The sequence below is a fragment of the Triticum urartu genome, chromosome 6 (assembly GCF_003073215.2).
Source record: "Triticum urartu cultivar G1812 chromosome 6, Tu2.1, whole genome shotgun sequence".
Lineage (NCBI taxonomy): Eukaryota > Viridiplantae > Streptophyta > Magnoliopsida > Poales > Poaceae > Triticum > Triticum urartu.
The window spans coordinates 542,336,165-542,349,029 of NC_053027.1; the positions used below are offsets into that span (position 1 = coordinate 542,336,165).

Genomic DNA, 12,865 nt, shown 5'->3' on the forward strand with positions numbered 1-12,865 from the left:
AGTAGTAATCTACTTCCTGTTCCATGCTTACATACATTATTATCAACACACACTGATTCTCTATGTATGTATATATTACCTAGTGGCAAATTAGTTGTTGCCATCTGATATGATCACATCTCATCTGTCTGTCAGGAGCTAAAACCAGATTGATTTTCCCTTGTTTACAATGCAACTATGTATGTAAATCATATTGAATTCCCACCCACATGTCACTCATGGCAGGGCAGGGCAGGGTAACCAACTTTCAGAGGAATCTGATAATATTATTCCTTTCTAATCTCTTCCCTCCCTAGGATTCGTGAAAGAAAGGAGTCTGTCACGGTTCTTCTATGCGGAACTAGTGGTTGCGGCAAATCCACTCTTTCTACTTTGCTGGTACACACACACATCCCCTTTTAACTTTCTTAGGGTTTATGAATAGTTTAGTGTTTCTTTATTGATCTGGATAGCATCATCTTGTACTAGTATTTAGGCTATCAATAACTCGATTCCTTTTCAGTTAGCTGCTATGTTGCAAATTTGTCCTACAAGCAAGCAAGCAGAAACGCTAAACTATTTCTTCAGAAACAGAGCATCATGCCCTGTGCACCCAACTTTATTTTCTCTCGTTTCAAAATTATAAGCATTATATTCCAATTTATGTATCTGTTCAACATGGGAGCAGGTTAGGGATCACCACTGTAGTTTCCACAGATTCCATTCGCCACATGATGCGGAGCTTTGTTGACGAGAAGGAAAACCCCCTTCTCTGGGCATCCACTTATCATGCAGGTGAATGCCTGGACCCGGTGGCTGTTTCTGAAGCAAAAGCCAGGCGGAAAGCCAAGAAACGCTCGGGCGTCTCAAGCAACTCAGGTATGGATTATGAGGGCGGTGGAGACAAGGTTGAGGGAAAACCAATTGGGAAGAAACAAATGGCTATAGAAGGTTATAAGGCACAGAGTGAGATGGTCGTCGACAGTCTGGATCGGCTTATCACCGCGTGGGAAGATCGCAAAGAATCGGCCGTTGTTGAGGGTGTTCACTTGAGCCTTAATTTTGTGGTACGTGCTACGGAAAACCATAACATTTTTTTCTTGTGTACATTTTCCTTCTATTCTCGCTCTTTCCAATTATGTTGAAAATGCTCTGTTTTCGGTTTCTTTTCCAGTTAAGGTGGAATCATAATCTCATGATCCATGTGTTCTGATTCCCCTGTTATATTTATTTAGTATGAAGTTGTCAAATAATTCCAATATTTCAGATGGGCTTAATGAAGAAACATCCATCAATAATTCCTTTTATGATCTACATATCCAATTAGGGCAAGCACACCGAGAGGTTTGCTGTACGTGCAAAGTACATGACGCTTGACCCAACCAAAAATAAGTATGTCAAATACATCAACAACATTAGAACCATCCAAGAGTACCTCTGTAGTCGAGCTGACAAATACCTAGTTCCCAAGGTAAACAACACTAATGTTGACCGGAGCGTGGCTTCCATCCATGCCACCTTCTTTAGCTGCCTCCGCAGGCGAGCTACCGGAGAGCAGTTGTATAACGCTGACACAAACACAGCGGCGGCTGTAAATGAAGAGTACAAAAACCAATGTGTTGCCAACTCCATGAGTTCCAAGGGGATGTTCAAATTAATCCAACGCCTAGGATCCTCGAGAAAGCTCATGGGCTCATGGCCATCGTTGATGTGGATGGATCCATTTCAAAGGCTTGGCTGGTTGAGTCAGGTGATGGGGATGGGAAATGTGGTTCCCAAGGTGGCGGAGACCAGAAATCTCTAGGAAACCCAATATATGGACCTCTGAACATTGGAAGGGCGGAGTCGGTGAATCTCCAGTTTGGCTCCTTTGGGATAAGTGCATGGCCTACCGACACAGGCTGTACAAGTCAAGCTGGAAGTGTCGAAGGCTCGTGGATCAATGGTAATGAAGGCAGTAGCAGCAGCCATGTTGCATCTTCATCCGGTGGCTCCCCTAAGAAGGCCGATGGACATCATAAAGAGGTAAGTAGCAATTTAACTTTGTACTATCTGGTAGCGTTAACTTGTCTGATCTTGCTACATCTTTCTGTGAGTGAACAACAGAGAAACACCATCAAATTTGTTAGTATCTTATAATTGCTGATTTATATGTTTTTGTTTGTCGGGGACTTGTAGATTAAAGAGTCAGCAGCAGCATCTGGCAGTGACGACGACGACGAAGAAGAAGCTGATGCTCCACCTAATTCAGGGAGTGATGAGGACCTAAGTGAAGAAGATCACGACGAAAACCATGATGAGGTGAGGCGTGGCAGCCTATTTATTTACCTTCATTTTGTGTTAACAAAGCTTTTTTTTCTTCCCTTTTTAGTCGAAAAAAAATGCTTGACTAATTGTTACTACACTAAGTTGCTTAACATACATACATATCTGTGGGTGCTTTGAGTGGCAGATGGAAGGGTCTGTGGACGAGGACTGCAACAGGTCTGACGAGGAATACGACGACCTGGCCATGCGAGACAGTATGGAGAATGGTTATCTGAGCGACGACGGCATCATGGTGCACACCGGCTTAAGCAAATGCCTGAGCAACAGGTTTCCGGACGGCAGCCAGCATAATAACCGTGGCACGCCGAGGAAACATCTAGAGTCTCTGCGAAGCCTGTCCAAGGTTGATACTACCACACATGTTCCTGACACGGCGCGCTCTTGTGCTGCGGCTGCCGCTACCCCTGGTGGCAAGAGAAGCACGGCTAGGAAGTGGAGGCGGTCGCTGAGCGACAAGATCCATTCGTGGCCGCGGAGCTGCCCGTCTCTCGCGGAAGTGGCGGCCAAGCCCAAGGGCTCAGCTGCTGTTCCAGTGGTTCCCGAGTCCTGAGAGGCAGGCAAGGCCTATATGGTTTATGTAATAATAGTAATTGAACGTATAAAGGTCAAAGGATATGCTAGGCACAACCGCGCCATCCACGTCATCTGTGAATAGTTCAGCGACTCGGGCGAGAGCGGGCAAGAGCAAAAGAAAAATGAACGACCCCGCGTCCTTCCTCACACCGTGTACCTGCGTCCTTCCTCACAACCCTAGCCGCCGCCCCTTCTCCTCCCATCGCCGCCCCCTCCTCCTCCTCCCACCTCAGTCGCCTCCCCGGCTTCCCCCGAGCCGCCGCCTCCTCTGCCCATCTCAGTCGCCCCCCATCGCATCTTGTCCGCCGCCGGTGCGGAGGCGAGCTTACCGGTGACGGCGGCGGTGCTGGATTCGATCTGCAGGAGAGAGAGAGGGAGGTGTGGCTTCGGAGGGTCCCTACTGGCGTCGGCCTGCGCCGGAGAGGTCGGGCGCGACCTGGCGATTGGAGTTTGGAGTTCGTGCACTGCTGCCTCTTCCGCCAAGCAGGAGGAGCACGAGGTGAGCATCTGCTAGCCTCATCCCTTCTCAACCCCTTTGGTAATTGCTCGTGGGTTGGTGTCGGTCCATCAGCGGGGGCAGAGCTACAGGCGGCGCTCCCGTAGGGATAGGGTGGAGCTGCAGGGGAGGGGGAGGAGGCCGGCGACAGGGGGAAGGAGCAGGCCTGTGAGAAGGGCAAGTGGCAGGGGACAAGTAATCTGCTCTAATTATCAGTTTCTTACAATTTGTAATAGCGAAAGGTCAAGGGATATGCTAGGCACAACTGCGCAATCCACGTCATCTGTGAATAGTTCAGCGACCCGGGCGAGAGCGGGCAAGAGCGAAAGAAAAATGAACGACCCCGCGTCCTTCCTCACACCGCGTACCTGCGTCCTTCCTCACAACCCTAGCCGCCGCCCCTTCTCCTCCCATCGCCGCCCCCTCCTCCTCCTCCCACCTCAGTCGCCTCCCCGGCTTCCCCTAGCCGCCGCCTCCTCCTCCCATCTCAGTCGTCCCCCCATCGCATCTTGTCCGCCACCGGTGCGGAGGCGAGCTTACCGGTGATGGCGGCAGTGCTGGATTCGATCTGCAGGAGAGAGAGAGGGAGGTGTGGCTTCGGAGGGTCTCCGCTGGCGTCGGCCTATGCCGGAGAGGTCGGGCGCGACCTGGCGATTGGAGTTTGGAGTTCGTGCACTGCTGCCTCTTCCGCCAAGCAGGAGGAGCATGAGGTGAGCATCTGCTAGCCTCATCCCTTCTCAACCCCTTTGGTAATTGCTCGTGGGTTGGTGTTGGTCCATCAGCGGGGGCAGAGCTACAGGCGACGCTCCCGTAGGGATAGGGTGGAGCTGCAGGGGAGGGGGAGGAGGCCGGCGACAGGGGGAAGGAGCAGGCCTGTGAGAAGGGCAAGTGGCAGGGGACAAGTAATCTGCTCTAATTACCAGTTTCTTACAATTTGTAATAGCGAAACTCTTTCTTCCTTGCGATACATTCACTTCCATTTAGCTGTAGCATCTCTTTTTATTAGTGAAGCTCCTCATCCTATTCAGTCTCGCTATAACCGACAAGTAAAAACATACCTGCTGAATTTTGGTGCCTAGGCACATGCTTTTGTTTCTTCAGATATATTATTGACTACTTAAGATGACACCAGTCACATTTTTCATTACACAAGATGATTTTGTTATGTGTCATGCTTTCAGGAAAAGTTCAAGCTCATACGACGATGCTGTTGTTTTCGATCTCCAAGGACACGTGCCGGCATCCGGGTACGCAAGCAACCAATACAACCACGACATGGTGCATTCGGCCTTCTCCGACGAGCTTCCGCCCCTGCATCAACAGCAGCACCGCGCTGGCTGTTGAAGCATCGAGTTCAACAGCGGTGGTAAGATGGCGACCATCCCTTCCTTACTTGCTTGCAACGATTTAATTTTCACCTAGCTCACTAGATTGGTTTGGTTTGGGGGTGCTCTCATCTGATCCCTTGGAGGTGGATTCACTTTACATGGATGGAAATGGATGCCCTTTATTTTGTTTCTTCTGTAACGAATTCCAATCAGATGGATTTGGTGTCAGTTCACTTGTACACATGGATGAATTAGAGGGGGTAATTCTGTTCAAAGCGAGACACATGGATAGTTGAACCCGGTTTTTTTGTTGTCGTTTCTGCTACAACAAATTCATCAGCTGAGCCAGGCAAACAATGCTACAACTCACTTTTGCAGCTACGTTCACTTGCAACCAGAACACCATGCCTATGCTACAAAAAATGATAGCAAACCTGCACACCAACTCAGACAGTGAATTCACATTGCACAGACAATTGCCTAACAGGATTCAGATTTTAGCTAGCAAATATGTCCCCTGCTAATCCAAAGGCTCTCTTCTCTGGAATCTGAATGTACCCCACTATGCATATTGCAGGCAATGAACCCTTCTACAACAGAAAATATCAGGAAGCAGCAGCTCAGTATACCGAAACTCTGAAAAAGAATTTGAATGAGTCTGCAGTAAGAATTTTGGTTTAGAGCAATTACACCTTATATAACATCTGAAGGCAACTTATATGAGCTGTTTTATTTGTTATTATTCTGTCACAACACTTCTGTCAGCTGTCATACTTTGTATAATACATTGGTTAAATTTGTTTCTCCATTCAAGCTGCAGGGGAGGGGGAGGAGGCCGGCTACAGGGGGAAGGAGTAGGCCGGTGAGAAGGGCAAGTGGCAGGGGACAAGTAATTTGCTCTAATTATCAGTTTCTTACAATTTGTAATAGCGAAACTCTTGCTTCCTTGCCCATAAGAGAAAATACACCAATTTTTTTATCACCTTAGCTTGTCGATGGCATACCACCCTGTACTGTGAGCCAGCAATCGATCTGTGAGCCCTCTTGCACTATATTATGTATCAGGGTTGTAACACTATTATATTTGGGAGGACGCTCTAAGTGGAAAGTACGGATATGTTTTAGAGTGTTGCAAAGTAAAAGTTGGTATGGTGCCAGCCTAGGTGATGTAGTCCAAAAGGAATCTCTCGAGTTTATGAGTTGATAGTATATTTGAATCTCTTGGGCTGTTGTAGATTTTGTTCTTCCCCACTTCTAGATCTTCCACAAGTAAAAGTTGGTATGGTGCCAGCCTAGGTGATGTAGTCCAAAAGGAATCTCTCGGGTTTATGAGTTGATATTATATTTGAATCTCTTGGGCTGCTGTAGATTTTGTTCTTCCCCACTTCTAGATCTTCCACAAGTAATCTTTTTATTTTCTAAAATATGTATGTTCGCTCATTGGACTGCAACAGCCAGAGATGCTAGAGATGGAGACTAAATAGCGAGGAGAAGCAGATGAGAATATTGATTTGGAAATTCGAAGTATTAAACAATTGGTCTGGCCTTTGGCTATGGTAAGGTAACTTCTGTTTTATAAGGTTGGCCGAATGATATCATTGTTGTTTTCATGTTTTCACGTTCGATGAAATGTTTGTGTGCTGACCATGTTGTTTTTTTGGTTTCAGCCTGTTTTTTCTAACATCCACCTTGATCTCCTTCTCGATCTTGCCTGCCTTGCTCGTGTGCTTCTCCTTGTCAGCTCAGGTAAATGGACTGTTCTTTTGCTTGTCTTTGCACCGTTTCATTAAATGCTTGTGCTACTTCCATTTTTCTTATAGGCATAGCTAAATCCAGAGGTGTTTTGTATTCAGAATAATAGGAATAAAATTTAGAGAAACACAAGTGTGCAGGCTGCCAATTTAGTGCTCGTGTACAACCATTCATTATTCTTCCTATTTCTTTGTTCCATTAATTCAAGAGAACTACAAAATGATTAGGAGAGGTTTTTCCGCTCTTTATAGTCAAGCTCGCCTATCAGTTAGTGATGGTGCTGGATATGGCCGCCATGTAAGTTCTTCTACAAAACAGACATACCCAAGCCTCTATTGCAGGCAAGGTTTTCGCCTTGAAGTTCATCCACTTGGATGAAAGTGACCCATGGTGAACTTTGGTTGTGGCGCATGGTATTATTTTGGTACGCCGGTGTGTAAATTTACCTGGTGGCTGTACGCTCTCGACCAAAAAAATTTCAACGTGCGTAGCTACTCTGTTGGTGCGGCTAGCGATATTGGGTGCGCATGGGCCAGCCTGCTCCGTTGACTTGCTTTTCTAGGGTTTATACGGTGGTTGTATACGTGGGCGGGCCTCCTTCCTTCTCTGGGCTGCGCGTCGCCCTTCGTCGACGTGTGGTGGGCTGCGTCAGTGTACGCGGTACCGCTTTGCGCTGGGAAGGCGGTGTCAACTCGACCGTCTGGCGTACAGCCTTCGAGTGCTTTTTGATCGGTGCTGCTACAACAGTTTAGATTTAATTTATGTTTAGTCTACGGCCTGCTATACTATTTTTGATCGATGCCGCTGTCGCCGTTGCGTCTACAGACTTTGCCGCTTATATATCGCTGCCGCTTTCGTGGTGCAATCTAGAGACCCTGATAGATACGTTGCAGGGGCTATAAATAGATCGTTCTTCCTGCTAAGTTATTCAATGTAGGTCTTTGTTGCTGTCGCGTCCATTAACTCGATGGTGGGCTCTTCTTTCCTTCTGTGTACGCACGCTGTGTACGTGCGGCCGAGTAGTTCATCAGTCGACCGTCGGGTGCGGCCGAATTTGGTTTACACAGGTTAAATTACGTTAGCGTGGCCCATGGTTTAGCCGGAGAGGTGTTGTGTTTTTTTTATTGGCAAAGGGTGTTGGGAGCTGCGCGTGCGTGGTTGGTTGCATGGGCTCTGCATGTGCCTGCGTAATTGCTTGGTCTACTCCAGACTGTACGTGTGTGCTCGCCTGCATGGCCCATGCACGTGGTTGTGTAATTGTTAGGTGTCTCGGCACGGCGTCGGCGGCACTAGCTACGCCGGCTCCCTGTTTTGACACGGCAGCAGCAAACAAGCGGCTCAAAACTAGGGCGTTTACGGAGCTGAGGATGTTGTGGCGACGGCCGTCATGGCGCACGGCGCCTTGGCATTCGTGGAGGCCGTGGATGAGGAGAAGAACTTGAGGAAGTGGGGCATCTGCCTGTCGGGGTTCGAGGGAAGGAGGAGATTCGCTTTTTTGTCACGAAAGGGTGCGGCCACGGATTCCACGTCGTGTGCCCGTGTGCGTCGACGCCTGACTCCTACGTACAGTTTATGTGTATCGACTACTGCTATTCCTGTCGTCGGATATGGCTGATGCTTACCTTCGAGAAGTTTAATTCCCGCATGAAAGGTAGGGGGGACAACAGAGAGGCTATTTTATCTAATACTCTACAAGAGTGACATATTTCCAACTATGTTTAATGTTGTCAAGCCGCTGACAAATTTGGAGCACCTTGGCCGATAGAGAAAAATATGATCTTAAATGTTGTTCTTCTGTTATCAAACTCATTCGATGCCAACCAGGGAGAATTGGGACCTAATGATGCTATAGCACCTGCAAAATGGTGGTGCAGGAGTTCGTAATGATGGGACTACATCCGGCGATAGAAGATTTTGCTTTGTTTATTATAGAATGGTCATGTCAACATTTCAAAAGATGATTCAAATCCTAAAACCAAAGCTACTTCTGATGTGTTTCTTGCTTACCGGTGCTGTGGTTTGCTTCTTTAGACTTGCTTACGCTCAGCAATATCTCTTTTCTATTCATTTGTTGGATCAGTTCAGTCAGTATTCTGGGAAGAATACTTCTAAGTAATTAGAAGTGCCATGCAAACCCTGGGCAGCACACCCTTTTGTCCATTGGATCTTAATCTGAGGGTGTAGGGAAAAAGTGACTGAAACTTAAACTAAATTAAAGGGAACAAGCAAAAACTGAATAATTAATTAAATAATCAACAGGTCAAATTTGATATCAGCATACAAAGAATTTCTCACATAATGTATCAATAGGCGCGGCGTGCCGCCGCGCGGGCATGGCTAGTATTTACTATATCTATTTTATTGGGAATTTCAAGTGATTTTCCGCTGTTAAACAACTATTGTTCTAACAAAATCTATGTTTCAAGCATGTCTTCAATATTTACTTTGAAAAAACTAAATAAGAAATTTTTCGTTATAGATTGGGTTAGAGAACTGACCAATCTCATCATCGCCATTCCTCCCAATTTTAATATGGTAAAATAAACTGTGTGCCATACCTGATGAAAATACATAGCCATGTGGTGGGAGTTTTCCTTCCTGTAGTTTTTAGTGTGTAATGACACGGTGTGATTAAGCTAATCTTAGAGATTGTTAATGTCAACTCTCTTTTCATCTGATTTCCATTTTTGACATGGACATATACCATGTGGTATACTCCCTCCGTAAATAAATATAAGAGCGTTTAGATCACTTCCCTCCGTAAAGAAATCTAAGAGCTTTTAGATCACTAAAGTAGTGATCTAAACGCTCTTATATTTATTTACGGAGGGAGTAATATTTAAGAAGAATGACTTGGAAATTTCAAATAGATGGTTACTCTTACCCGTAGTTTATTTGGGAGTGAGATATGTATGCTGATAGCGTCTAGAGATACCTTCTAATCAATAAAAATAAGATCTGATCGTGCGCTATATGTTGATTCTCTTACATATGTATTATGACAAAATTAAGGCACATATGTTGATATTGGACTGATAACTTTAGTACATGAAAAGGTGTTGAAAAGGACGCAATCCTTCAAAGATATGTAGTACTCCTGTCCCAAAATAAGTGTCTTAACCTTAGTACTTTAGTACAAAGTTGAGACACTTATTTTGAGACGGGAATATGTTATAGGATCCTCGCTTTATTTGTACCCATCTGTTGTAAGGAGATTATCTTGTCCACTTATTATTCTTATTATTTGTCCTTTTCGTATTAATCGTGAGCTGATGTTAATTTGCATATTAGTCCAAGAACAACAATTGCTCTTTGTTGTGGCATTACTAGAGAAATACAAAGGTATATACCCGCTTCCCACTACCCAGTCGGGGAGATCCCTGAGGCATTTGAATCTTGTGGGACTCCCACACATCTTATAGGAGCATCAACAAGTGGATGGGCCTATCCATTTTTAAGAAAAGCTTTAGGCCTTGTTCGGTTGACAGGGATTTAGGAGGGGTTTGGCAGGGATTGAGGTGGATATAATCTCCCACAAGTCAAAATCCACCCAAATCCCCTCCAATCCTCTTAATAAGAGGTGTAACCGAACAAGGCCTTAGATGTGTTCAGACAGTTTCTGATTCAAACGAAAACAAATAAGAAAGGACATATTGATTATATTACGTAATCTTATTTGATTTTCCAGTGAAGTTCAAACTTGAGAACTTATTCGAGTATTTAGTGCAAAGATAATTAAATGAAGTTCCCAAAATGCCTCTGTCGGTTTTAGTTGCATTTGAATTTTTTTATTTGGATCCTTGTACATTCAAACAGTTTCTGTTTCAAAAGCAAACAACTGAGAGAAGATAAAATGCTGAAGCAACACCCTAACAGTGGTTGCAGTAGATCTCTCTCTCTCTCTCTCTCTCTCTCATTCTCTTTCCATTTTGGTTGACCATTCTTTCTTTTCTTAGGTCTTCGATCCGCTTTCTTCTTCAACGAAGCTGACCATGATCTCCTACATGTGTTGCCCTGCTCCCTGAAGCATCCTTCTCTCTTCCAGATCCAACTCTTTTCGTTCTGGTTTTAACTACGCTTATGATTGCCTGTCTTGCCTATATTCATTCGCCATACGCAAGTCTACTGGTGCGTGCCAACGGAAATTATATTTGCATAATCAGATTAGATTATATGATTTCCTGACCTTGATTCCTCCTCGATTGGTTACTAAAATATATGTACAATTCTTCCATTCTGTGCTTACAATCGCAAAGTTAATGCCTTCAATTTACTTAAGCTATAGAAATCCGTTTGATTTCCTCTAGACATAGGTATCATTGTATTCCTGAATCCATTTGATTTCATGTCTCTGCTGTTATATTTATGATCTTGTAATCTCATGTCATCGGTTTGCTCAGGGGTTATTAGATTCTTGATGGTCATGCATGCTAAAACTTTTTCGATCATCATTCTTAATATACACTCCATTTACAGCTTGTGCCTAACCTTTGGATTTATCTTTTTTCAAAGTGCTCCTCATGGAGTTGGTTGAGCTATCCAACAAGTTTCTGGCTGACGTAATGTTTGAAAAGCTCTTGCTCCTAAACCAGTCTACTTCGTAAGTAGCTCGAGTAGGGTGGATATGCATGTAGTTGAGTTTTACCCCACAAAGGAGCATCTCCACATTTCAGTAGAATGAATTGCGCTGTCAAGCCCCGTATGCAAGGATAGGGTGTCATCGATGAATCGTGCGGCTGTTCGAGCCATCAGGTTCATGGAATGCAGAGAGCACAAGGTGCATGTTGATTTCAACTATGAGCAGAAGAAATAAAAGGCATATGTAAGGGTCACAAACAAGCTACTCTTAAAAAGGAAAAGAAATCAAGCATTTCCGCATTTCAACTATGACTAGGGAAGGGTGCGACAATATGGATGAAGCGCATGTTGCATCTAACAAAATCCATGTTCTTGCTGGAGCTACTTCTTCAATGGCTATCTGTAATCTCAGACAAGCTCTTCTAAAGATTCATGGTGTTGTGGTTGAACTTCTGAGCGTTACAAGCATGGCGTGTTTCTCACTGCAGAAGGAAGGTATATACCCATAGCAGAAGAAAGGTATATACCCCTATGATCCAGACTAAGACTCAAGCTGTGGTGAGGATTTTGTCGCTATGAACCAACCTTCAATGTAATATATAACACTATGTAGGAACATTATACGTGTATCTATTTCCCTACTCTACAAAGAGTTAATGATTGGTTTCTAGATATTCTTACTCTCATGGATTGAAAGCATGGTTTGCTCTCGCCCTTTGCGCCATTGGCGCAACGGGTCATCTAGTAACAATAACAATAACCAGGGAAGGGAAGATAGAGATGTTGCATTGCGTGAAAGTATAATATGTGAATGGTATTTGTTGTGAGGCTGCAGGGGGGGGGGGGGCGGATGACAGATGAATGAATAATGCAACTCCCTCTAACCGGGTAACTTGCCCTAGTAGCATTTTCTTGTTTCTTTCTTTCTTTCTTTCTCCCTGTTTTGGGTCTGGAATTGAGAGAATTTTTGTGTGTGTGTGGACCCTCCAAATAAACTTGTTCTGGTAATTCTGCAGAGGAGTAGATAGGAAACAGAGAGTGGTTGCTATTGATCATGGAGGGTGTTACTGTGACCGAATGAAAATAACGCAAGAATTTAACCGATGAAGAAACTGAAGCTGGAATATTACAAGGAAAATCTTGTGAATGGCCTGGGTTGTTGCTAGTTTGAAATTATTGTCTAGTTGTGTTACTTTGTGTTGGTGTAGATAAGTACTCCCTCCATCCCACAATATAAGATGTTTTTGTAAGCTATATGTTAGTTTGCAAAAACGTCTTACATTATGGGACATAGGAAGTAGTATACAAGTCAACGACACCTAATTAAGGCAAACTCTTCCCCTTGCACTACTCAGAAAAGTCTTATAGGTGGGGTCACATTAGCGCGGGCACACACAAGGACACGCCGAACTATTATGTGCATGAACCTTAAAATACAATAACATTTCCTCCTAGAATCGTCTATACTTCAGTTATCCAAAATTCTTTTACTTCTAAATGAATTATCATTCCATTTTTTCACTTTATGATTTACACTGCATAATATGCACAAACCTCAAAACACTTTTTCCTTTGTTTCGGAATATTACACACTTCAATTACCCAATTTTTTTCTCTTCAAAGTGAATGACAGTTGATTTTTTTACTTTGCGTTTTGCAATGAACAATATGCACAAACCTTGCACCGAGGACACTTCTCACTCGTCTAGACTCTTCCGCGCGTATTTCTTCGTAATTTTTCTAAAATAATTCCTACTCAAACCTTAATTTATAAGGTTTTGTTCAAAGCCATGCCAGCATGTTCATAAAATATATTTGTCTTCGAAGATGC

At 44.3% G+C, this 12,865-nt stretch overlaps 1 pseudogene; it reads left to right on the forward strand.

Annotated features, from left to right (window-relative positions):
- Positions 1–563: 563 nt before the first annotated feature.
- LOC125512797 lies at positions 564–2,872 on the forward strand (annotated as a pseudogene).
- Positions 2,873–12,865: the final 9,993 nt, after the last annotated feature.